This window comes from Oncorhynchus nerka, linkage group LG9a (genome assembly GCF_034236695.1).
Source record: "Oncorhynchus nerka isolate Pitt River linkage group LG9a, Oner_Uvic_2.0, whole genome shotgun sequence".
NCBI classification, from domain to species: Eukaryota; Metazoa; Chordata; class Actinopteri; order Salmoniformes; family Salmonidae; genus Oncorhynchus; species Oncorhynchus nerka.
The window spans coordinates 60018694-60026786 of NC_088404.1; positions in this window are offsets into that span (position 1 = coordinate 60018694).

The window sequence follows — 8093 nt, forward strand, 5'->3', positions numbered from 1 at the left end:
GACTGGCCACTCCTCAGAGCCTGGTTCTTCAAGATGTTCAAGGCTGGGTTTCTGTATAGCACTTTGTGACATCTGCTGATGTAAAAAGGGCTTTATAAAAACATTTGAATGATGACCAAACTAGCTTAATTTACAGTAAGCATGGCTGGCATAAACATGAATTTCGGTAGCCTGAGGACCAGACTGAGTACATTCCAGACCATGTAATAATGTTATTTAGTCTACCCTGTTTAAGTCTACCCTTTTATCTTTGTAAAACTCAGGTTACCTGGAGTCCTTCCACTGTGCCCTGCTGAAAAATACCCAAAGTGGATGCATTTTAGATCCACAGGAATTAAGGAGGCATCATTGTCCCTAAACAATATACTCTCCTGTCTCTAATCACTAGGTTGCATATATTCTACTTCTGCCTGGTTCAGCTTAGTTATCGTATTCCTGTTCTCTACTAGAGCAATGCCAAACTAGGCAGAACTAGAAGTATGCAATTTACAGAATGAAGGAGGAAATATCATGTAGGATTCTGGTACTGAGGTGGTTCCATCCCATAGTAGGGGACTGGCATTAGATGGTTAGTTCTGTGAATCCGACAGTGACTAGACCTTTCTGTACAAAAATCAAATCAACATTTTGAAATGCAAAGGAATGGCATTATTTACATACAGTACAGTATCAGTTACAGTGTCACTGCCAGAGAGGACATTCCAGTTTTGAAAGGGTAATGGAATGACATCAAACTAAGGTGTGCCTGTCCGTTTGACTGTGTGATTAGGCTTCAGACATGCTAGCTTAGTGTGTTTTGATGTGGTAGAGCAGTCACCCCAATTAAGACCTGAAAAACCTGAAACCAAATGGGGAGGGTGATTAGTGTCGGTGGCGGCTCCGGTGCAGGTCGTAGCCCCTGCCCAGACCCCGGATCTGGCCATGGCGCTGGGCTGAACGCCGTGCCTGGACTGGGCAACGGCGGAAAGGAGGGCTCCGGCCATGGAGCTGGGCTGGATGCAGTACCTGGACTGGGCATTGGCTCAAAAGAGGGCTCCTGCCCTGGAGCTGGGCTGGACGCCATGCCTGGACTGGGAATCGGCGCAAAGGAGGGCTCCGGCCATAGAGCTGGGCTGGACGCTGTGCCTGGACTGGGCACCAGCGCAGAGGAAGGCTCCTGCCCTGGAGTGGGACTGGACACGGTGCTTGGACTGGGCATCAGCGCAGAGGAAGGCTCCGGCCATGGAGCTGAGCTGGACACCATGCCTGGACTGGGCATCGGCGCAAAGGAGGGCTCCGGCCATAGAGCTGGGCTGGACGCTGTGACTGGACTGGGCACCAGCGCAGAGGAAGGCTCCTGCCCTGGAGCGGGACTGGACACAGTGCTTGGACTGGGCTTCAGCGCAAAGGAAGGCTCCGGCCATGGAGCTGGACTGGACGCCGTGCCTGGACTGGCCACCAGGGCAGAGGAAGGCTCCTGCCCTGGAGCAGGACTGGACGCCTTGCCTGGAAGCTCTGAACCGTCGCTGGAGGTTCGGGACCGTTGACCGTCGATGGAGGTTCCGGACCGTTGACCGTCGCTGGAGGTTCCGGACTGTGGACCGTCGCTGGAAGTTTCCGGACTGTGGACCGTCGCTGGAGGTTCCGGACTGTGACACGTCGCCGGAAGCTCTGGACTGGGAACTGTCGCCGGAAGCTCTGGACTGGGAACTGTCGCCGGAAGCTCTGGACTGTGAACTGTCACCGGAAGCTCTGGACTGGGAACTGTCGCCGGAAGCTCTGGACTGTGAACTGTCGCCGGAATCTCTGGACTGTGAACTGTCGCCGGAAGCTCTGGACTGTGAACCGTCGCCGGAAGCTCTGGACTGTGAATGCTCACTGGAGGCCTAGTGCGTGGAGCCGGTACAGATGGCAGCCGACTGGTGACACACACTTCAGGGCGAGTGCGGGGAGATGGCACAGGACGTACCGGACTGGGGAGGTGCACTTGAAGCCTGGTGCGTGGAGCCGGCACAGGTGGCACCGGACTGGTGACACACACTTCAGGAAGGGTACGGAGAGCTGGCACAGGACCACCAGACTGCTGACAGGCTCTTCAGGTCAGATGCCATGCAGAACACACCTACATAACATTTCACTCATCTCTCTCTCTCCCAACTTCTCCATCGCCTCTCTGACGGTCTCTGGCTCTTCCCGCGGCTCGGCTGCCAGCTCCATGTGCCCCACTCCAAAAGAACCTTGGAATTTCTTTGGCAGCGGACTGACGACACTCTCCTCATGGCGAATGCGAGGAACCGGCACAGGACATACTGGGCTGGGGAGGTGCACTGGATATCTGGTGTGTGGAGCTGGCACAGATGGCACCGGACTCATGACCCACTCTTCAGCCCGCCTGCGCTGCAGCATACTCCTTGCTAACCCCTCTCTCCGGTATCCTTCCTCGCATTGTTCCATCGACTCCCAGGCGGGCTCTGGCACTCTCCTCGCCTCGACCGACCACCCCTCGTGCCTCTCCCAAAACAATCTTGGGGTTTCTGTGGCCATGGTCCCCGGCATCGTCGCTGTCCTTCCATGCTCCTTGGCGACTCCCGCCAAGGAAGTGTCTCGTGTCCTCCCATCATTTCCTCCCATGTCCAAAACACCTTCTCCTCCATGGCACGTTGCTTGGCCCTTGCGTGGTGGGATATTCTGTCACGATCGTCGTAATGAGCGGACCAAGGAGCAGCGTGAGTATAGTTACACATATTTTTAATATCCGTGAAACAAACAAAACAAGAAAGAAACAACGAAACGTAAAGTCATGACGTGCACACAGGCAACTAAACACAAGCAATATCCCACAAAACACAGGTGGGGAAATGGCTACCTAAATATGATCCCCAATCAGAGGCAACGATAAACAGCTGCCTCTAATTGGGAACCATATTAGCACCAACATAGAAATAGACATACTAGAACACCCCCTAGTCACGCCCTGACCTAGTACACCATAGAGAACCAAGGGATCTCTATGGTCAGGGCGTGGTTGTCCATAGGCTACCAGAGTGAGGACAGACATTTTTAGGAATATACGTGGTGAGTGAAAAACCTACCCGGTATCTTATTCTGCCGCTGTATGACTTTGTATGCGTTGTTTGTTGGCAACCTTGTTATTTACAACGCTTTCGGAACAGATTCCTGTTTAAACGTTATACCCACCCTCCAATGACACACGCAACCAAAGGAATTATGTTTCTCTCCATCTAGAATCCACTCCAGGAAGAAGCCTAGTTACCATACAACACAGTATTGTCTGTAAGAAAAAACATACAATCAACTATACTCTATTGTACAGTTTGAAATACAATGGAACTGTGCCAGCATAACAAAATTAGGGTAGGCTAGTTTAACATGCATACATGTGTACAGGCACAGAGGTTACATATAGAACACAGTTGTACAGTGGCCAGGCAGTACAAATTTACAGAGGTAGGAAGACAGTACCTAACTACAGCCATGTCTATCAGGCATGCTTAGGCAAATATTTTTCAAATAAAACCAAAGAATCGCAGTTCATTTTTCAAATAAAAAAAATCTCAGTTTCAGAGATTTACAACAGTCAATGGTTTCATTATGGTTGCTCCTCACTGTTAGTAAATGTAGCTAGCTAGCTTGCTGGATAGCCAATCATTTTTATTTACATCTGTTTGGGATCCTAACTTTATCGTGTCATATACCTCTAATTTTGTGAGATTGAAATGCATCCACTGTCACAATCATAACCAAATGTCAACCCTTGTCAATTATGTTAAATTGCTAACAGTGGTTGATGTTACACATTTGCTAACAAGTTACAGAATGTGAGGCTTGGTGCATAGCAAGCTAGCAGGCGCCAGGCTATCTAACCAACTCCAGTCATATGCTATCATTTGCTGGTAAACCTAGCTTTAGGTGGCTGGTTGTAAACGTCTGTAGCTTGCTGTTTAGTAGCCATATATATGACTAAAAAGAAAATACGTTTTACAATCGAATTATAGTAGCTAGATCTCTGATTGTAAACCTCTTTCTTTTGAGTCATAGCTAAGCTACTAGCTAAGTTAGCAAACAGAAAAAATAACAGTTTGATTTCCCCCACTGTAACACAAGTCAGCAATACACAATATTGGTTTCGGTAGATAAACTAAAATTAGCTGTTTAGATACCTGATATGAAAATAACTAACTTCGCTAATTGTCATCTGCCCTCTTGGTGCTGGCATTGGCTGTAGCTGAGTTTGTTGCTAAATCCAACTCTGTATTTCAAATCCTGTTCGCTATATTCCAGTTGAAACAGGGTTGAATGTCATTACAATGATTTTAGGGCGTTTTAATGGAAATTCCAAAGCCAAAAATAGTTTTATGTTTTGGCATGTCAGAATCATGTAATTACACATGAATAGCAGACCTTTTTGGCTATGTCTATTTAGGCAGAAATCTACATTTTTCCATTACATCTGAGAGGTTTTAACAAGGGCCCCGGGACAAGTGGAATCAGAATAGTCACAAGAAAGATCCACCACCATATTTTACAGTATGTACAGTGGGGCAGAAAAGGATTTAGTCAGCCACATATTGTGCATGTTCTCCCACTTGTATTGTAACCGGTTCTTTGGTAAGATGACATGAAAGTAGTGCTCTTTGACCATGCCAACCAGTGGTGGGTTTGGTGTTGAAATGAGAATGCATGAGCAGAAAATAACCTCATACAGTGGGCCAAAAAAGTATTTAGTCAGCCACCAATTGTGCAAGTTCTCCCACTTAAAAAGATGAGAGAGGCCTGTAATTTTCATCAGTTTTAGTTTGTGACAAAGCAAGTAGATGTTCTCTAAAGAATAATTGTACCAACTAAACCACTCTCTTTTCCATAACCATTTTAAGCTGTTTGAAGCTGGTGTACAAAACTGAAAGTAAAAGACGCAAAATAAAACTTCTATGTGAATTTGGTTAGGTCGCCCAAAAAGTTACATATTGCAGTTGCACTTCTTAGTTTTGTCCTCAATCTACTTTTTTCATTCAACTTTTTCACCCCAGATGTTTTATCTGAACATGGATCTGCAGGACCTCCTGCGGCCCGAAAAAGCTAAGTAACATTATGCCTTCTCCTTGTAGTTGCTGTACTCATAATATACAGGAGAGCTATCGCCTTATGGTAAGGATAGCCGAGTTGCAAGCCCGTCTTCAGACGCAATCATTAGGCAAGGGCAATTTAAGTGCCACCAGTAAATACAGGTAGTAGTGTTAATAGTGTTAATCCCCCTGCATAGTTGCCATAGCCTGTCACGTTCTGACCTTTAATTCCTTTGTTTTGTCTTTATTTAGTATGGTCAGGGCGTGAGTTGTGGTGGGCAGTCTGTGTGTTTTTCTATGTTGAGGTTTTGAGTTCAGCCTAGTATGGTTCTCAATCAGAGGCAGGTGTTGTTAGTTGTCTCTGATTGAGAATCATACTTAGGTAGCCTGGGTTTCACTTTTGGTTTGTGGGTGTTTGTTTCCGTGTGAGTGTTTGGGACACACGGTACTGTTTCGGTTTTCATTTTGTTCACATCGTTTATTGTTTTGTATTTCAGTGTTCAGGTCGTTTTGAATAAATCATCATGAACACTTACCACGCTGCGCTTTGGTCCGATCCTTCTTCCACCTCTGAATGCCGTAACAGAAACAACCACCAACCAAGGACCAAGCAGCGTGGTAACAGGCAGCAGCAGAGGTAGCGATACCTGGAGAGATGGACTTGGGAGAAGATTCTGGACGGCAAAGGACCCTGGACTCAGCCAGGGGAATATCGCTGTCCCAAAGCAGAGCTCGAAGCAGCGAAAGCAGAGAGGCACCAGTATGAGGAGGCAGCGCAGCTGGAAGCCTGAGAGGCAGCCCCAAAAATGTTTTGGGGGGTAGCAACCGGAGAGCGAGAGGGACCGGGCAGGCACCTGTTATGCAGTGGAGTCCCCGGTGCGGTCCAGCTCCTCATATCGGCCTGGCTAGAGTATGTTACAGTCTCTAATGTCTCTGGAAGGATGTTTCTGGAAGGAGAGCCTCACCCTGAGCTTGTCTACTTTCTTTATTCATATAACTAATAAACTTGAAACTTGATATACCTATGACTTCAGTCAATGAGAAAGTACAGCAATATGCTCAGAAAATATTACTTGGTATCATAGACACCCAATTTGATAATGGCCTAATAGCCAAAGTGACTTGAGAGTTGAGCATGATATAATGCTTCTCAAGGTGAATTCAAGTGTGCCACATCTACAGTATGTGTCACTGGACCCACATAAACTCAGCAAAAAAATAAACATCCTTTCACTGTCAACTGCATTTATTTTCAGCAAACTCAACATGTGTAAATATTTGTATGAACAAAACAAGATTCAACAACAGATAAACTGAACAAGTTCCACAGGCATGTGACTAACATAAATTGAATAATGGGTCCCTGTACAAAGGAGGGGTCAAAATCAAAAGTAACAGTCAGTATCTTGTGTGGCCACCAGCTGCATTAAGTACTGCAGTGCATCTCCTCCTCATGGACTGCACCAGATTTACCAGTTCTTGCTGTGAGATGTTACCCCACTCTTCCACCAAGGCACATGCAAGTTCCCGGACATTTCTCGGGGGAATGGCCCTAGCCCTCACCCTCTGATCCAACAGGTCCCAGATGTGCTCAATGGGATTGAGATCCGGGCTCTTCACTGGCCATGGCAGAACACTGACATTCCTGTCTTGCAGCAAATCACGCACAGAACCAGCAGTATGTCTGGTGGTATTGTCATGCTGGATGGTCATGTCAGGATGAGCCTGCAGGAAGGGTACCACGAGGGAGAAAGATGTCTTCCCTGTACAGCACAGCGTTGAGATTGCCTGAAATGACAACAAGCTCAGTCCAATGATGCTGTGACACACCGCCCCAGACCATGACGGACCCTCCACCTCCAAAATCAATCCCGCTCCAGAGTACAGGCCTCGGTGTAAAGCTCTTTTCTTCAACAATAAACGCGAATCCGACCATCACCCCTGGTGAGACAAAACCAAAAGCCAGTCCTGTCTGGTCCAGCGACGGTGGGTTTGTGCCCATAGGCAACGTTGCCAGTGATGTCTGGTGAGGACCAGCCTGACAACAGGCCTACAAGCCCTCAGTCCAGCCTCTCTCAGCCTATTGCGGACAGTCTGAGCTCTGATGGAGGGATTGTGCGTTCCTGGTGTAACTCGGGCAGTTGTTTTTGCCATCCTGTACCTGTCCCCCTGATGTGATGTTCGGATGTACTGATCCTGTGCAGGTGTTGTTACACGTGGTCTGCCACTGCGAGGACGATCAGCTGTCTATCCTGTCTCCCTGTAGTGCTGTTTTAGGCGTCTCACAATACGAACAGGTAGATGTTCATATTGTTTATGGTTCATTGAACAATCATGAGAAACAGTGTTTAAACCCTTTACAATAAAGATCGGTGAAGTTATTTGGATCCTTACAAATTATCTTTGAAAGACAGGGTCCTGAAAAAGGGACGTTTCATTTTTTTGTTGAGTCTATTCAAATACATGCCTTTTAAGTTTCTGAATGTTCTGGTTTAATCAAGAGCATTTTATACATACAAATGTTTACATTTTGATCAATAATAAACTTAGAACCTACAGTAAACCTGCACCGCTCTGATTCAGAGGGATTGGGTTAAATGTGGAAGAAACATTTCAGTTGAATGCATTCAAATGACTAGGTATCCCCCTTTCCCTTTCTAACCACAGAAGTCATAATATTTTTTTATTCATAGTTGCATTTTCCTAGCATAGCCACAAGAGGCCATCCCAACCCCACTTATCATGCAAAAAAAGAACTATGATAAGAAGTAGCACTTCTTGAATCAACCAAAAATTCAACCCGCTTTGGCTAATATTATTCTAGCGTCAATGGACTACCATCCCTAATTGATTTTACACATTGTATTTGATTAAACACTTTTGTGATTAGGTGTAAATTCGGTCCAAATAAGCATTCAGAAACATTCTGTGTTAAAATGTAGTTGCCGTTTTAAGAAATTCCTATCTGAATACAATCTTTGAAGGCACATACAACCACATACATAAAAGTCACTGATGCACAGCATTAAG